At 37.4% G+C, this 19,553-nt stretch overlaps 1 protein-coding gene across 1 annotated transcript in view; it reads left to right on the top strand.

Moving 5' to 3' along the window:
• Window positions 1-9,505: 9,505 nt before the first annotated feature.
• Window positions 9,506-19,553, top strand: part of CTXND1 (cortexin domain containing 1) — a 129,435-nt gene continuing 119,387 nt past the window's right edge. Inside the window, exon 1 of the mRNA XM_044077972.1 lies at window positions 9,506-9,622. The gene's annotated coding sequence lies outside the window, so the exon portion shown is untranslated. The remainder of the gene's footprint in view (window positions 9,623-19,553) is intronic.

Genomic DNA, 19,553 nt, shown 5'->3' with positions numbered 1-19,553 from the left:
GTGCTCCTTCTCTTAGTCTTAAAACATGAATCAGCCAGAATGGTGTAGCCATTGAATGAGTATTTTTGTAGAGCTTTTTTTAATAGATGGGTTTCCTGTAAAAAGATGATCTAGGCTTTATGCATTTTGATATATTTAAGCAAACCAGCTCTTTTGCCATTATTGTTCAAACCATTAATATTTAATGAAAAACATTTATAAGCCATTCACTATAATGTGTATGTTATTACTAACTGAAAGACCTTTCTTCTGTATTGACTTGAAATCTATTGCAAACTTACTTAACATGGATGCATAATGTGTATTGAGCACTACTTTCAAAAATCCAAAACTATTTACAAACACATACGTGAAACATAAAGTTCTCTCCTCCAATACCAAACGACACAAATTATCCATCTTTGCTTAGAATATAGTATGAAAACAAAAAAGAAAAGCATTATGAAAGCAACTAAAGAAATCTGAATTCATAAAATATACATTAGAATAAGAGTGTCCAATATATCTGAAGCTATATGAATATGTCACATATGATAATAGCACCTCTAATACATAGATATGTCAGAAATACACATCAGATCAAAGTATGTATAAACATTAGAAGCTGAAGGTTAAGAAGATCATCATTATTTCTAAGACTTTTCAAGAAACATCAGATAATTTAACCATTTTGTCAGTCATCTATCTAACATTTTTCATGTAAGGATCTGTTGTGTGTATATATATATATATATATATATATATATATATATATATATATATATATATAGATATATAAAACACTTATTACAACATAACGATTATATTTTGCAATTATACACATATTACTCATATGCATTAACAATATTTATGTTGATGTCTTTCATCAGGAAGGGGGGAGAGAGAGAGAAAAGGGGGCCTCTCAACCATCTGTTTAGTTCCTAAAGGTTTAGTTATATAACATAAGTCTGATGTTAATATGCATAATGAGTTTTCTAATGCATCTCCTAGTTCACTTGATGTCATTTAGTTACTAATAGTGTAATTGAATCTGCAGAATAACAGAGCATAGGCATTTTCAAAGGAGTTAAACACTTTTATCGGAACTAATTATTTACCATTTAAAGTAACTAGTGAAGGATAACAGAATTTCAAGAGAAAAGAATTATAAGTACAACCATTTAACAAGTTCAAAAGGTCAAATGATGTCATCACTGTGGTTTCCTCAAGCTGCAGCTTCATAAACTTGTTAAAAAGTATATAAATAGGCTCATGCACAACAGAAGTTGTCTCTGGTGAAGAAAAAAGCATTTTCAGCAGGAAATTCAGATCTTGAAGCTTTTAGAGTTTACAGAAAGAAAAAAAGAAACACTCAAGCTGTATTGTCAGTGCATGTCATTGAATCTCCACAATGAAAACAGTCACACAAACCACCAGTTTCCTCGCAAAACTGAAACATCATGAAAAAATAACCCTTTCATATGAAAACAACTATTGAGAAGTAACAACAGCTTATATTTAGCTATCTATAAAACACCATTAATGCACTGTATTAATGTTTAAATGTATATAAACAAAGAGTCTAAAACATCTAGTTAGAAACACTAATCGGAAACACCTTATTACTCCACCACTGACCAACTAGAAAAAATGCACTTTGGTATTAAGTCAAATTATACTATTACTGAAGAACTAGAAGACATAATCATTTGTAGTTATTTAAAAGGGAAATGCATGTAAAGTACTTATAATGGAGAAAAGGAACTTTGGTAACAAAAAAAAAAAAAATAGGATGAAAGAAAAGAGAAAGAGTGAGAATGTTATTTAAATACTTAGTACTATATGTAATTAGAAGAAGTATATATAGAAAGGAAAAGAGAAAGTTAATAATAAAAAATGATTCACATCACCTTACAACATAGAGACTTTCCAGTATCAAATATATTATAATTCATAAAACAAAGCATTTAAAATTAAATTAGAAGAAATGTATTCATTTGTTCTTAGTTTCTTAGTATTGTTTGCTCCTTCCTTCACAGACCATCCATTTTTTGTTGCCTGTCTCTTCAAACTCTGGGATGACTATTCCGTTTCTTCTATGTCCGACAGTATTTTCTTCTTTTAGATAAATTCTATGGCTTCTTGTAGGGAATCAAAGATCTTCACTCCTTCTGTCAAGGTGACTTTTATTATTCAGTCCAATAAAACGCAGAAACAATAAGTTTGACTATACAGTCCACTAACGCGATTTCACCAGCACTGCGTTTTCATTTAAACCACTTCATCATTAATTTATTAAACCATTAATGTATCAGGTCAGTGTGGGGGGAATCCATTATAATATATTTTAATGTATGTGTTGTATGCATTATGTCTTACCCCTTTAAATGTTTAAGTATCTTGTTCCCTTTAATTAACTAATTGTTTAATTATTTTGATGAATATATAAGGAGTGGTTTTTGTGTAGGTATGCATTTGTCTCCATCTGATGAAGTGGTTTAAATGAAAACGCAGTGCTGGTGAAATCGCGTTAGTGGACTGTATAGTCAAACTTATTGTTTCTGCGTTTTATTGGACTAAAGAGTCGTTTTAATAAAGGAATTCGTGTGGATTATGGATTTGTGCCTCTTCCATCTGTTCTGTATTTTTGGTGTTTTGGTGAACATTGGAACAGTGATTCTTTTTGATTTTTATTATTGCAGGAAAAAGAATTTGAGTGTTAATATTGGCTTTTTTCAAGGACTTAATTAGAGGAACATATTCCTTTCTTCTGGATATGACTGTAGAGGTATAGTAATTGTCAAAACAAATAACTTTTTTACCCATCTTGATAGGGGAATTAGTCCAAGCTGATTTCAGCACTAAGTCCTTGTCTTGTGAGGAAAGAAATCTAACTATTATAGACCTGAGGGATGAACGCAGAGATTAAGCTGGATTTGCCAGGGACTGATGATCCCTTTCAATTCCAAAAAAGAGGGATTCAGGCATGTTTAGTGCTGAAGAAAACCACTTATTGAGGAACTGAGTCATGTTAGCACTCTCTTCTTTCTCAGGAATTCCGTATATTCTTATGTTATTCCTCCTTGATCTACTTTAAAGGTCTTCCAGTTTTTCAATCAGCCTGGTGTTTTGTTTCAGAAGAAATTCTTTGTGATGTTCATTTTCTGTCACTCTAGCGTCTAGGTCCTCTAAGGCAAGAGTCTGTTCAGGTTGTTTTTTTACTATTCCATTTAGAAGTTCCAGTTGTTTACTGCATTCTTGTTTGATAATATCCATTCTGTTTTTGAATGTGCACATTTGTAGTGACAGTTCTTGGATGTTTGTTATTATAAGATGTAATTCTTTCTTCACTGCACTCTCCTGCTGTGGGTTCTTTGAGTTGCTCATCTTGAGATCTCCAGTAGAAAACTTCTTGACAGAAATAATTAAAAAATTCTCTTGACTATGTATTAATTTTTAGAAAATAATAAAGAGTCTATGTTAATCTAATTTTTAGTTAGATTTTTCTAAAAATTAAAGTATATTTCCCGTCAGGATATTAAAATCCAAGCAGAGCTATAGATTTCTGCTGCTATCAGACTGGCATTTTGGCCACCTCCAAACCATATTCTTCAACTTTCTTTTAGTAAAGAATTAGATGCATTCAATTTTTAAACCATGTGACTGGTTACATATTTATTTATTGATTTAAGAGTAATGCTAACTGCTGGTATAGAACTGTGGCACTCAGTTCTGAAGGAGAGAAAAACTGCTCAGCTATATATTAATTGTTCTATTTTGTTAGGCTTATAATCTAAGAGTGGGTACAGTAACTGGTAATCGTGTATGTACACTACTCTGAGTCTAGCTGATGACATCATTACCATAAAGCAACCACTAGCCCCTTCTAGAAATGAATGAATCCACATGTGAATGTAACACACCAGTCAAATTATAGTTACAGTAGATAACAGAACACTGTAAAGCACTGAGTTCAGAGTAAGGAGCATAGGAAGAAATGACCTATAATAATGCTCTGTGTTTTTTTAGTGCATGGTGCATTTGCTTACAGCTAAGGTAATCCTCTGCTAAAAAGACAAAATAAGTATCATTTTGTGCTTCTACTGGTAACATTTTATTACTTTCCTGTGATATTTGCTGTATTTGCTGCACTTTTAAAAAAAACTGTACTGATCTACTGCTGCTTTAAGTACTTATTACATTGTATCAGATAGTCAGGGCTGTTGTATCTAGTTTGTGTAGTCTTCTTACACTTGAGCTCCAAACTAGCCATTATACATTAAGAAGGTTTTTCTGCACTCTTGTGGAAGAAGTGTGTTAATCTGAACATATCTGAGTTGGGAATTGCTGGTAGAAGGCGTATTGCGTGTGTGACAAATGGAAATACTGCCAGCACAGCTAGCTGGAATTTTGTAAATAATTATATGTCATTTATGAAAATCAACATGATTTATATAGAAGTGTGACAAAGGGAGATACTAGCAGCACAGCTATCTGGAATTTTGTAAATAATTATATGTCATTTGTGACTATCAATGTGATGTATACAGGATGTATGTGTTACAACTGTATTAGAACTGTATGGCATGTGTATATCAAACTGGTCTGTACAGCCACGTGTGTTAAAAAGATATTTTGTAAATTACTGGGTATTTTGTAAAGTATTGAGCTTAAAGATGTATCTACTTTGTGCCCTGCTAGAAGAGAACAGAAATGTACATACACTATTGTAACCGTCTAAATTTATATATTTTAATAGTGGAAACTGAAGTACAGGAGGTTAACTTCAGAAGAATAAGTGACATTAAATGACTTTATGGCAGCTAGAGATAGAATGTTTATACTAGGAAACTTTAAGTATTGTCTTGGAAGTGTTTTATTGTTTTATGACTTCCAGCATTTGCCTAAAATCTGAGGAAATGCCTTGCCTATGTATTTTTACAGGTAGATGTTAAATGCTACAAGCTGCCATCAATGGTTGTTTTGGACCTGAGGACTAGAAGTCAGATGACAAGAAATGATGTTAAGGGCCTTAAAGTAGTTGATAAGGAGTTGGCTGGTGGCAGGTGGCAGTGATAACTAGCTTATAGTCTGAGCAAAAGGGGGCATAAGTAGTAAACCTGTGCCAGCTTATCCCAGGTGTGTGTGTGTCTGTATAAATCAAACCTCAATGAGTGTGTCTATGTCAGCTACTTGGGCAGAGACATGAAGCACTGGTTGGATAGAGAGGGTGCTGGAGGTCTCGTCTTGGCCACTCAGCTGAGATTTCAACTCTATAGTTGCTCCAGTGGGGAGTCTTATTGGGGATCCAGAAAAAGAGGGAGAAACCAGCCCCAGACTGGCTGTGGTTTCTGTTTGCTCTTAAGAGAAATTGTACTTTGATGCAAAAAGTTGCATCTGGAAATACTGTGTGTGTGCTGTTATCCTTCCAGTGTGTGTTCTCCCTCTGTTGCCAGTGGTGAGGATTGAAGCTCCTTGATTACTGGGCCAATGGTGGGTCATCACAGTGTGCTTTCCTGACTGGTAGTTAGCTTAAAAGCTGTTTCTTTTTGCCTGTTGAGCCATGGATTTACATAAAGCTGCTCTCTACACAGAGGCAATTAGCAGTGCCCTGTAGAGACGCAAATACCTTAACGATAACATTTTCCTAAAATACCCATCACGGAAACAATACCTTCCACTCTGCTGCACTAGGAGCATCTAAGTGAAGTGCTGAGCAACATCGATCTTGTTGGTTAACTTTAGATTACACGAAGTGTAGTTCCCACTCACAGTCTCTGTGCTACCAGCACAGTCCAGTCTAATTAACCCATCCCTTTCACTGATAAAACTCACAGTAAGAACCATGTATCATGAATGGGTAGCTTTCTACCATCTCTGTAGCCAGCTTAATGGATGTGGGCATCCTGAGGCAATGTACCAATTGTCTCATGTATACTGACAGCTATTTAATCCTGAAACAAATACTATATGTGTGAGGCATGTAGTTATACTATGAAAATGGAGGCAAGACTTGCATACAGACAAATCGACTGCCAAACAGGTTGTCAGCACACATACACATGACTTCCCACACTAAATAAGGATTTGACACATAAATCCACATATGCAGATTTACTCACTAGTAAATTACCAAATACTCAAAGGCCTCCCAAACACCATCTTCAGAAACCACATATACACACAACAAAGCAAACAACCACAACACATAATAATGCACACACCAATGTCTCAACAAACAGGCCCATAAGGAAAACACCACAAAACCTACCATACTGGTCATAGAACAATCCATAGTGAGACACAAGGATGTCCCCCTCACCATGATGGATAAGGAGAAAGTTATGGTTAGCTGCCTGTCAAGTGCCAGGATCCATCATATCACACAAGCACTCAAGTCATTCAGCCACAAGTACCAATAAGACTCTGTCATAGTCCATGTAGATGTGAATGACCTGAGACATACCTCCCTGGACTATATGAAAAGAGACATGATTGAGTGCTCAGATTATGTGTCTCCAGGCAGATATGAGCCCAGCATTAAACAGCATTCTACCTTCACCAAGGAGGAAACTACAATACAAACAAAAAGTGATTGACTTTAACAACTGGCTTCACTTTTGGTGTCAGTTCAAGGGTATCCAATATTTGTCAGCCTGGGAGGACATGATTGGCAGGCCAAGCTGTTGCTTGAGATGGTCTGCACCTGTCTCCTCTAGGCTTTCAGATACTGACTAAGGCTTTAGCTAACCCTATAATGCCCTTTTTAGGCAGAGTCAAAGTAACCAATCTCCCATTGCAATAAAATCTTCCCTTGATAAGCTAAAGGTACTGCTGCTCAATGCTAGGAGTCTAAACAAGAAACTGCACTCCCTAGAAGCACTCCTCATCTTAGAAAATGCTGTCATCTGTGTAGTCACAGAGACATGGTTCAAAGCCATAGAAGGCCCCTTGGTCATACAAGGCTACAATTCCTTCCATACATTCAGACCACCAATTGAGCAAGAAAGAACCAAAGGAGGCGGTAAACCCATTTTCATAAAGGATAAATACACCTCTAGACTGGTCAGACTGTATGACTCTCTTAAGTAACTCTATGTCCATCTAACCATAGGCAAAATCCCCTACTGCATCATTGCTAGATATAGGTTGCCCCACCATGAGCCAGGAAAACATACTGTGTACATGGACTTACTGGATTCACTCAACATGCTGCCCAATACATTACTCATGGGTGATTTTAACTATCCTACTATTGACTGGGGAACATAAATGACCATCAATGTGCAAGCTCAGAGGTTCTTGGACTTTGCAAATGCTCTGGAACAGCTGGTTGGCATACCCACTAGGGTCTCAAATATTCTGGACATGGTACTCATTAACATGAGGGAAAGCTGTACCCCCCTTCCCATGTAATGTCCTCTTTGGTAATATTGGACCACAAAATGTTGTCCTTTAAAATAAATATAAGGCCAGAAACCCTATCAAGGTATAAAATGCTAAAGATTCTCCAAGACAATTTATCTCCTACTAAGTGATGGCATAAAAAATTTCAAAGCTCCCCCAAACTCATAAAACACAGAATCCTATGCACAGGTATACACCAATGTCCTGTATAGCCACTTAAGTAGTTGTATACAACTGGCAGCACTGGACCGCATTAAACCCAGATCTTGCTGGAAAAACAAGCCACCCTGGTATAAACAGGCTATACAACAAAAGAAAGAAACTAATGTGTGATGGGGCAGAATTAATACAATACACAGATGGCTTTCCTATTATATGTTGGAAGATATTTGCCTTGCGCTTGTTATCTCTATTCTACAACAGCTTCTTCTCCCAGCAATATTAGTTGGGCAATGTGGGAACATATCTAAATGTCACAAAAAACACATTAATGTTCTCTTTGAAAAAATTCAGCTAATGCTAATCTAATGTTTCTACTCTCTCCATGAATCCATCTTGACCAAGTTCGTGGATGACTGCAAATTGGGGGCAATCACTGAATCCCCAAATTACACTGATATACTGCAGAAAGGATTAACGCAGACAAATGATTGGTGCAAGAATCATGAATTGAAACTAAATGCAAAACATGCATAATTATTCCCTTTAGCAAAGAAAATACCCCAGCTAATTGCAAGGTAGACAGCATCTCCCTAAGAGTAGACCCAGTGGTACATGATCTGGGTACTCAGGTTGACATTAATCTGATTTTTGACCACCATGTGTTCACAGTGGTGAGAAAGTTCTTCTATGTGGCACAACTTGTAAATTAGGGCTTCACATCCAGATCAAAGGACACTATAATTCCATTGTACTCTGCCCTCATTAGACCAATAATTGAGTAAAAAAACACCTTTTTGCATGTACCTCACCAGACATCTGCAACCGCTGGAGTGATCCCAGAGGTTTCTCACCAGGAAGATACAGGGAATAAAAAAACAAGTCATACACTGAAAGATTGAAAACCCTATCATTGTATTATGCCTTTCACAGACTATTAAGGGGTGATCTGTTTCTGGCCTACTAGGCAATCTCTTATCCAGACCTGATGGAAATGTTACACATTCATAAATCAAACCGCATGAGGGTTACTCATTCCAAGGATCATAACCTAGCCTCTGACATAAATAATGTTGTTAGAACGATAGGATATGTTTCTCAGAGACTACCCATTCTCTGGAACAAGCTTCCCATTCAAATGAAGCAAAGCCTTTCCCTGAACCTCATCAAGTGCAACCTAGATCAATGGATGGGTAATCGTAAATTTACTCCTGGGGTGGTACCCATGTACCTCATGGACAGAGGTAGTCAGTATTAAATATCATAGCACAGGCTCATACCTCTGTGAATTTCATTCACTTTGCTACTGAAAATTGGGAAACTCAGGTTAAAAATGCCTAGGCATTTAAGGGCTCTTGGGCCATCAGCCTAGTAATTTCCTATGAACCTATTTTGATGTGGTTGGTTTAGGCCCACTGTCCAATGTTGCAGTGTACATTTTCTACATTCTTTTTAAGATCAGACCTCACTCATTAATTTATGTTATACTGAATTGTATTCATATACATTTATTTATATTTTCACTTTATTTGTTGCTGTTTACCAATATTTATTGGTGCGGTGGAGTACATCAAATCACCATAATCCCTCGACCCTCACATATTTGTGCAAGTATTATGGTCTATGAGACCATAGCCCAGGTAGTCATCACAATGGTGTACTGCACCTTCAATATTCTTTGGTTTGGTGAGTTGTGCCTTTTTGTAACTTGCATTTAGAGAGTTTGATTCAGCAAATTGTGCCTTTATGAAACAATGTAGTTTAATAAATTGTCTGCAATGGATGCCATCCAAATGTGTGTAATTTGTTTCTTAGGAAATAATAAATTAGAGGATTAGTATCTGTAAGCTAAAACTGCATTTTTATGCAATGTAAGAACTTCATATTTTCTTTCTTTTACTGACCTGACATCTCATCTGTTTTCATTATTTCTTACACTCTTTTGCATTTTTAGGCAGGCTTCAATCTTCAGCAAACACTACAGTGGTGGTTCAGTCATCATTCAGGACTGATTCCTGTTATAGAGATGAGGCCAAAACACAACTGTTCACCAAGATCTTCCGTTCTGCACATTAAGGTGAGAACAGTTTGCGTTTTGTCATTTACATTTTGTTTTATATTCACAAATAGTCTACTTCTTTGTTTATGTCTTCTTTTGTTAATAGTAAGGAAAACTGCATACTTTTGAAGATGCCACTAAGTTTTGCAACAGGCTACACAAGATGGGATGAAATAAAACAGAATGAGCATAGCAGAAATTTTTGGGACACAACTCCCAGTAGCCTGTCGATCATCTCCTCGCCAACCAATTTCCTTGCCAGCTGGCTTATTCATTCCCCAACACCAGACTGCAGTTTGTATGGGAGGGACCATCATTCAAACAGCCATGGGGGTGTTTTTTGACTTTTTTTGTATGCAGACCAAATGTCCCTACATGCACTTAGAGTAGTGTGATAAGAGATTGTGTGGTGGGTTGTTCAAAAAGTACATACTCTCTTTTCTACAACAAGTGTTCCCTTTAAACAGTCCTGCTCCTTTCCTCAAAGGAAAGGAGGTGGTTTTACCAGTCTCCATAAGGGAAACCAAGTACTCTCTGTGCTGCCAAGTGCATGGAACCCCCCACCCCCAAGAACAGGTGAGTAGGCCATGTACTATTCACTCCTCCCCATCTCTGCATGGTGCTTCCAGCGATTGGACTGCTTATCGAACACCAGTTGCTGGAATCACAGCTTCATCCTTCTATGCCAGTGAGCCAAGAGGAATATTCAGAGATATTGCAGTTGAAACCAAATGCAAAGTAATAGATGTGGGAGACAATAAAGCACCTAGTAAGCTCATTAACAGCAACTATATGAATAGGAAAAGTCATAGGTATAACCCCTTAGGTTAACAGGTTCATAAGTAAGTACTAGGCAATCAGACTACAGAACACTTCAACTATAGGCAAAAAAACCCTATTTAAAAGTTCCCTCTAGCCTCAAGGAGAACAAGACAAGATAGACTGGGAAAGAATCGGACACTGTCCATCCAATTATCTAGGTTTACCTTAAAGGGACAAGGGTTCTAGTCTGCTTGACATGTAGTGGAAATTTTTTCCAGAGGTAAGGGATATGTTGAAATATGAAGGTAACATGCTAACATGTTGTATTTATCTGCTGATGAAGGTTTAGTCCCTTTAACAGAGTATTTAAGGTATAATTAGTCCTGTGAAGGGCTCAAAAGGCTAGACACAGATCCCCACAAAGGAATCTGTAAAAGACTGGGTACAGATAAAAGGCTATCAGCCACTTCTGATAGATTTCTGAAGTCACTGATCCTTTTAATTATGAATCTCTCAGGTCTCTTAAGTTGCTATTTTTAGACAAATACACACCAAAAGGTGCATTACATTCAGTAGTAGGTTTGATAAGAAATGAGTAAAAGGGAATTAAGACTTCTAGTGAAGATACCTTTGGAAATTAGATGAGCCACATAAAAGACTTTTCAAATTACTGTGGAGACATGATGGTCAAATGATAATTTTATCAACAAGAGTGCCTAAATCCCTTACAACAATGTGTGATTAGAGGGGTGCAGCTCCTATATGGAAAGTATATATATGGGTCCCCTTCACAAACCTGGGTCCCCTTCACAAACCTGAAAGCTCACTTACCCAACTTTCGAAAGACAGAGATGAAAAAAAATGAAACTCCAGAAGACAGGCTGCTTGGAACCCTGACATTTCACTACAGGTAAGTAACAGCTTGGCCAGCACTGTTGAACTCTGCCCCTTACTTCTGCAGTAGCGTCATCGTGGAGTTGGTATATCTAGTTGGGGGGATGGGGCACAGCCCCCCACATAGAGGGGTGTGGGGGACAAAGCCTCTCACATGGGTGGGTTTTCTTTACTTTGGTTTTAGTTTGTTTGCCAGGTTAGTCAAGCGGTTACTTGCCTGTAGTAAAATGTCAATGTTCTGAGCGGTCGGTCTTCTGGAGTTTTGTGTTTTTCACCTCAGTCTTTTTGAAAGTCGAGTAAGTGAGCTTTTGGGGTTGTGAAGTAAACCGTTTTATATATATATATATATATATATATATATATATATATATATATATATATATATGTGTGTGTGTGTGTGTGTGTGCGCATGCACGCATGCACGAGTGAGCGAGTGCGTGTGAATGAAATGGTCAAACAGTGTGTTGGAGCTAAATTAATACAATACACAGATGGCTTTACTATTATATATTGGAAGATATTTCCCTTGAGCTTGTCATCTCTATTCTACAACAGTTTCTTCTCCCAGTAAGATTAGCTGGGCAATATTGTGACGTATCTGAATGTCACAAAAAACATTTATATAAAGATATTGAGCATAGGAAACCATTCTATAGATACATAAAATGTGTTAGGAATAAAGACATACTAATTGATGAACTGTTTGTAAACTTTAAAATTTACTCTCAGACACAACAGATTATAGATATATTTACAAAATCTTATGCAAAGCAGTTTGGATCCACAAAGGGGATGATAAATTGTCTTACTAACACCCAGGTAACCTTAGATACTGAAATCAAATTAAATTATATTGAAAACGAACTAAGCAGGCTGGATTCAAACAAAGCACAGGAAGGAGGCATAATTAGTAATAATGACCTGAGAGCACTCTGGCATAAACTTACAGTACCATTATATCAATTATTTTCTAGGTCATATAAATATGGGGAGATTCCTCAAGACTGGAGACATATACTTGGTAAACCTGTCTTTAAAGGAAAGGGGAGTAGGGCAAACCCAGAGTCAGACAGACCCATAAGTTTGTTTTCATGTTGTGGAAAAATAATGGAGAATGTTATTTTGGATAAATTATTGTCAGAATTAGAAATATTGGGACTAGAAACCATACATCAGCATACATATGTTGAAAATAGATCTATCACTGCCTGTAACATGATGTTCTATAACAATATAATAACAGCTATTAATGAAAAATTATGTTGTGATGTAATTTTATACAAATTTAACTATCATTTGATAGTGTCATACACAAAAGACTGATCAATAAATTAGAACAACTAGGTATTGATGCTTTCTTGATAAGATGGATAGCTGCATGGCTTACAAAAAGGATATGGCAAGTATCATATAGCAATTGGACAGGTGAAATTCAAGGCTGTAGTCAGAGTGCCCTACAAGGCTCTATTCTAGGTCCATACATGTTTAGACTGTATCTTTCAGATCTATCTTTTTCAGCTCATGTGTTCTACCTTCTGTATGCAGATGACTTGAAAATGGGTAAACTGATTACATGCGTTACAGATAGGGCATGCCTGCAAAATAACTTGGCATAATTTACCATTTGGGTGCAGGAGAATAATATGCTGGCAAATACATCACAAAAAGGACCAGTTGACATAAAGATTAGGTCTTTGCCTCCGATGCACAAGGGACAAGGTTCTATCCTGACCTCCAGCCAATGTCTGTTTGGAGTTTGGATGTTCTATCTGTCTCTCTGTGGAGTTCCTCCCACCTCCAAAAAACATGCTGATTGTTTCCATCTCAAACTCACCAAAGAATCAAGGTATGGGCAGCAGCACAAACTCTACATGGTACCTTATAAACCAACCACTTTGGGTGTCTACTGTGGTGCCAAGTATCCTCATGATAGGAAAACATGGATAACAGACTGTGCACCATGGTAGGGTTAGCCACTTGACGGTGTAAAATATGGTTTTAGGTGATTCGGTCATGCTGACAAATGTCACCAAATTGGGCATGGGTATTTCCTGGTGATAAGTGATTTGACCTATGCCAGGGATTCATGCTAAGGGTGGGTGTGGTGTCTATGCCCCTATTGGCCAATGTGTACCCACCAAAAAGCCTAGCAGCCCTGAGTCAATAAGCTACTAGCTACCTGGGATGGCCCTATTGAGTGAAAGCTGGATGTAAAACCAATCAAACTGCCAAACATGAACTAAGAATTGATGCACTCAGTGTAGTTTCACAGCTTGGAAGTGGATGACATGATGGTAAGGAGGAAGCTGGACATTCTATGTATCTAAGAGACAAGATACAGTGCAACAAAGCCATTGGCTTGGTATCCAGAGTCTACTACTCTGAATATTTGTGTGGGAATTGTGGTGAGGAAGAAACTTCAGAAGGCAGTGTGGGATGTCATTAGAATGAGTGACAGACTCATGGCAGTCAGACTCCAGCCTAATGATAAGGCAGTATTCATAATCTCAGCACAGTTGTGATAGTGAGGAAAAGAGTGCATTCAGACAGCATCTGCAGGACTTACTAGATAAAGCAGGACAGTGTAAATAACGGGTGACATGAATGCATATATCGGTACAGAGAGAACAGGATATGAGGACTGCCTGTGTCCACATGGGTGGGGCAACAGAAATAAAGAATGAGAGGTCATTCTATACTTCTGTCTGACAAATGGATTGATAGACGCAAATACATGGTTCAGAAACAGAGGCAGTCACAAAATCACATACAAGTGTGACCAACATGCAACTCAGGTAGACTTCCTCCTAGTAAGGAAAGGGTATTGGGGTAGAATCAGTGATTGCAACATCATCCCCAATAAAATGGTCAGCCAACAGCATAAACTACTTGGTTGCCACAATCAGGTGCAAGCAGTGGTCAGAGAGTTCTAAGGTTATCAAAGACCAGGCTGAAGACCTGGAAGTTGATGGAAAGCACAACAGTTCAAGGAATTACCCAGGGCTCTAGCACCTCAAGAAGAAGAGGAGGAAATAGATGTAGTAGAAAAAGAGTGGCAGCACCTAAAAAGAATATGTGTGAGGACTACAGAACAGATATACGGCTGAGCTAGATATGGAAATGAGGTACTTAAGGAATACAGAAGTTGAGGAAGTAGTCAAAAGAAAGAAGGAGTGCAGGAAAAAGTAGGAGATGGAAAAAACGGACCAGGCTAGGAAGGACTACTGGTTGGCTAACAGAGGCTAAGAAAGGAGTTGCAATGGCAAGGAAAAGGGCATCAGAGATACTCTACCAGCTTCTGGAAAGTAAGTCACTAGATGACACAAATAAATTATATCAGGTTGCATGGCAAAAAGAGAGGGGATAAAGAAGATAGTCATACACCCTGCATAAGGGATGCTGATGCATGGAATTGACTATAATATTAAACAAACAATAGTTTAGATATTTTTAAGAATAGCCTAGATGAACACTTATTATAAGAACTTTTTTGGTACATTAGCAGGCTAGATGGACGTTATTGGTTGAAATATTTGTAATGTATGTATAGTTCAGCTATACTTTATTCACAAACTCTTACATACTCCTAAGCACTTATCCTTTGCTGACACCATTTCATGGAGGCACTCCTCTGAGCTCAGAAAATCAATGGAGCAGCTGGTCAACATAACAATATCCAAAAACAAAATTGGTGATTCCATATTTTCTTTGATCAGAGGTAAGATATGGAACATTCCGTCACTCACATAATGTTCACTGGTAGAAGGAAAATGGACCTCTGACTTTGTGCTACATAACAATATTGTCCAATATTATCTTATTTTTTTTTTCTTATTATGATAGTTCACACCTTCCTTTCACTTTGTCAGAATAACTTTCCACTACAGTAATATTAGAATGTTTTCATCTCTTGTTTTTCTTGAATTGTAATGTTATGTGCTATTATACAATGTTATTTGTAATGTTGTTTGTTATTAAAACCTCAACAGCATTAAACAAACATCAGTACAGGAACACTAGAAACCTATCTCACTTTTGCCCTTCAGCCTTTTAACAAGTCTTTAAACAGTATTAACTGGGAACCCTTAAAATACTTCCCTAGACAACACAGTCGAATTTTTCAACTCTACATTCCTTAACATCTTAAAAAGCCTCGCACCTCCCTGGATAAAATGTGTAAAATCTAGTCATGCCCCATGGCTCACTAGAGCAACCAAACTGAAGATGGCCACCAGAGATAAAGCCTGGAAACTTTGGCAAAAGCACAAAAAAAACACTGACCTTATAACCTATAAACTCCTTCGCAACCAAGTAAAGCGCCTAGTTATTAATGATAAAAAAAAAATTACTATCATACTTTGCAAGACCAACACAAACAAAATTCTGAACACTTCTGAAGCTCAATCAACATCCTACTACACCCAGGTCTAAACAATAACCCCTGTCCAAATCCAGAAAAAAAAACCCCATTGAAATAGCCACACTCTTCAACTCATATTTTATAAACATCATAGGTAATCTCATCAACAACTTCTCTCAAAATAATCCCAACCTATCAGATCCTCCAACTACAAATACCTCCTCCTGCTACTTACATAACCTCTCTCTCTAGCACCTATCCCTACTGCTACAGTAAAGAAACTACTTATGAAGTTAAAACCATGCAGTAATGCCCCTGACAACCTGCCCCCAGAATTTCTGCAAAAAGCCACACACTCCATTGCCTACCCTGTTAGCATACTTCTTAATAGGTCCATTCAAGAGTCTTACATTCCCACCATTTGGTAAAAAAGCATTTATCCTCCCTCAGCACAAAGGCGGAGACAATTCAGACCTATCCAATTTCCGACCCATCGCCATACTCTCCCCTATCGCAAAGATCCTCAAAAAATGTATTCACAGTCAATTCCTTAACTATCTACTTAACAATAATCTGCTGTCAATGACCCAGCATGGTTTTGGACCCAGTCATAGCACCACTACAGCTTTTGTATCCTTCTGTGACTCTGTCAGTCAGTCAGGCTCGAGATGCCGGGAAACTTGTCTCCTCTCTATTCCTTGACCTTTCCAAAGCCTTTCTCCCACCCTCTTCTCCTTAGGAATTATCCAACTTAAGAATCTCTCCCTCTACTCTACACTGGTTTTCTAACTACCTCACACATAGGCAACAAGCTACTAAGTGGCAACACTCTTTCTTTCCTTTCCTCAATACCACTACTGGTGTTCCACAAGGATCCATATTAGGACTTCTGTTTTTCAACATTTTTATCAATGATTTCCACTTCACTCTCACTCAAGGCACAGTCATCCAATACGCAGATGATCCTACTATCATCTGCACTGCCAATTCTCCAGCTAAACTCCTGAAACTTACCTAGTCAGCTCTCAGCTCCATTGAAATATGGATGGCTAACAACCACTTTGCCTTAAACTCTAAGAAAACAAAACCTATGTTATTCACCCCTAAGAAGACCACTACTATAAACAAAAACTCTCTCTATTCTCTCCCAAGATAACACTATAATTGAAGGCATCACACATACTAAACTTCTAGGTCTCACCATAGACAAACACCTAATTTTCAACATGCATAGTCACAACAATATCAAAAAAACACACCAGAAACTGGGAATGCTATACCAGCACAAAGCTTTCCTCAATTGCTCATCAAAACTAGCCCTTGCCTCCTCCTTCCTACTCCCTACTCTTCTTTACAGTTCTCCTCTATTTACCAACATAATGGCCAGTCTTAAATCTAAACAAGACTCATGCTATAATAAGATTGCAAAGTTCGTCACTAATGGGCGACACTTATCTCACCACTGTGCCTCTCTTCAATTACTAAACCGGCTAGAACTTTCTCATTATCTTACATACATACAACTAACAACTGCTCACAAACTAATGTTCTATCCTTCCAGCTGCCCTGCCCTTTCTTCCCTATTTACACTATGCCACCCTAGTAGACCTCTCCACTCTGAAAATCAAATGCTGTTGCAAGTAGAAAAACCTAACCTCTCCACCAATCAAATGCTCCACTCTTTTTCCACTGCTAGACTATGGAACTCTCTCCCACCCTATCTTAGATTCACTAGCAATGCACCTTTCTTCAAAAAATCCATGAGACAATACCTTTCCTCTCACTGGCTATGCTCATGTGCTAGTTCCTCACAACCTATAACCTGACCCTATCTCTTTCCTACCACTCCCACCTTTCATACCTCCATCCTACATTACCTTTAAACTTCACCCTCATCCCTGGATAATAATCCAGTTCTGTACCTAAATATATGTGTGTGCTGTCAGTAGACAGATTTATGTACAGCTCCACTACCTTCTTACTTTGTAAAAGCTTTTGTTTACTGTGTAAAATGTGTATCTGCCAATCAAGTTTTTAATCAAGTGTATGTATTGTATTGTATTGTATGTATTGTATAAATCTTTGTGGAGCTTTTCTCCCCAGGCCTCTACTGAAAATGGGTACTTTTTGACCCAGTGGACCTTACTGGTAAACAAATGCAAATAAAATAAATAAATAAATAATACATTTGTAGTATTTTCTTGAGTAAATAACTGCTCATTATTGAGTCTACTATATGAAGATTTTCTTCTCTCGAGAGCTCAAGTGAAATGGAAACTCTCACCTGGACATTCCCAGTTAACAAAAGTAAACAAATCAATAAATAAAAACATTTACCTAGTACAGTTTACATAGATGAGGATTTCTAATGATTAGTCACTCAACTAGGAAGTAGTAGCCCCTTCTTTTAGTTCTACCTCATGTTTGTTCCAGTTGTGCTCATGAGCAGCTACTGTAATCTTTTTCGTCTGCAGCAGATGACAGCAGTTTGTTTGCTTCTCACTATGGATCTGCATGAAGATCCCCATTATATTCCCTCTACCAATATTATATTTGAGAGGAAAAATGGTTGAACAATATATACTCTGTTGCTATACAAAAATGCATACTCTTATTTATTTTATTCATTTGTTTTTTTTGTTTGTTTGTTTGTTTTTGTTTTAACCAAATAACCAAGTAAGGGGACATAACAAAGAAGGACCATTGTCTGACACAACCTGAAGCACAAGAGGGAAAGGTACTTATTGTTACTACAACCAAATAAAGATATATTCCATATGTGTTGCATTTTCAAACATAAGATATATATGTATTTCAATTGAAACTAAATGTAATAGTCCATGCTAGACCATGTCAGGAAAATGCCAGTAAAGCCCTACAATTGACAACTATGTATAAAGGATAAAAAAGTATAGCAGTCTTCCTTTCATGATTTAAAAAACAATGTTCCAGAGAATCATAATAGTATATTAATGTGCAAAATATACCTATAACTGCTGCTCTATCCTTAGGGATTTGAGTCCAGCTCAGTACTGAATTAAAACTCACTGTACTGCTCCCATCACCTCAGGGTATTTGATCATGCAGTTTGCACTGTTAAAATGTAGATAAGCATGAGTAAATATATATATATGTTTTTCACTTCTGATCTAAAGACAATTCAGCAAAAACGTATTTGGGGCATGTGCTACATACATCACCCTGAGAAGAAATCATATATCCACCCTTAATCAAAACTTAATATGAAGCAACATGCCACACTGTGACAATGATGAATACCCATAAAACCCTACATTTGGTACCAGTATATAATAGACCTTTATCAGTTCCTGTCTTGCAGTTCTTAATAAAACTTTCATGGTCTTACAACAACATGTGCAGGTGTAAAATGCATTTATGTCTGCCAATCTACTCATAGGGATTTCAATGTAGCACAGTGTTGATTTGAACATCACACTGTACCTATATGTCACAGATCAAGGATAACTTTGAAAGTTTTATCAACAGCTGTCAGATGGGGGCTGAAAGGCTGCCATGTATAATACTACATTTGACATAAATATGCATAGTTATTCCACAGTAATAGTCTGGTATGTTGCGTGCACTTATTGGTGAATGAGGCTCACAGAATTTAAACTTGTTCTATTTGTAAATCACAAGGTGTATGTGTGTGTGTGTGTGTGTGTGTGTGTGTGTGTGTGTGTGTGTGTGTGTGTGTGTGTGTGTGTGTGTGTGTGTGTGTCTGTGTGAAATTCCCTATTTAAGGATGGAAGGTTAGTCAGGTAACTTACTCAGGCTCAAACCCTGTACCTTGGTTGCAGGAGACAAGAACCTGAATCTTCTAAACCTATTACCAGACTACTCAAGGAATTGTGTGTTTCAGTGGAGATGAGTGTGAGTCCTCTACACCAATTACCACACTGTTCAAGGAAT

The sequence above is a fragment of the Protopterus annectens genome, chromosome 7.part0 (assembly GCF_019279795.1).
Source record: "Protopterus annectens isolate FY-2018-M chromosome 7.part0, PAN1.0, whole genome shotgun sequence".
Classification (NCBI taxonomy): Eukaryota; Metazoa; Chordata; order Ceratodontiformes; family Protopteridae; genus Protopterus; species Protopterus annectens.
Note: the sequence above shows the minus strand (reverse complement) of the source record. Positions and strands in the feature narration are given on the sequence as shown.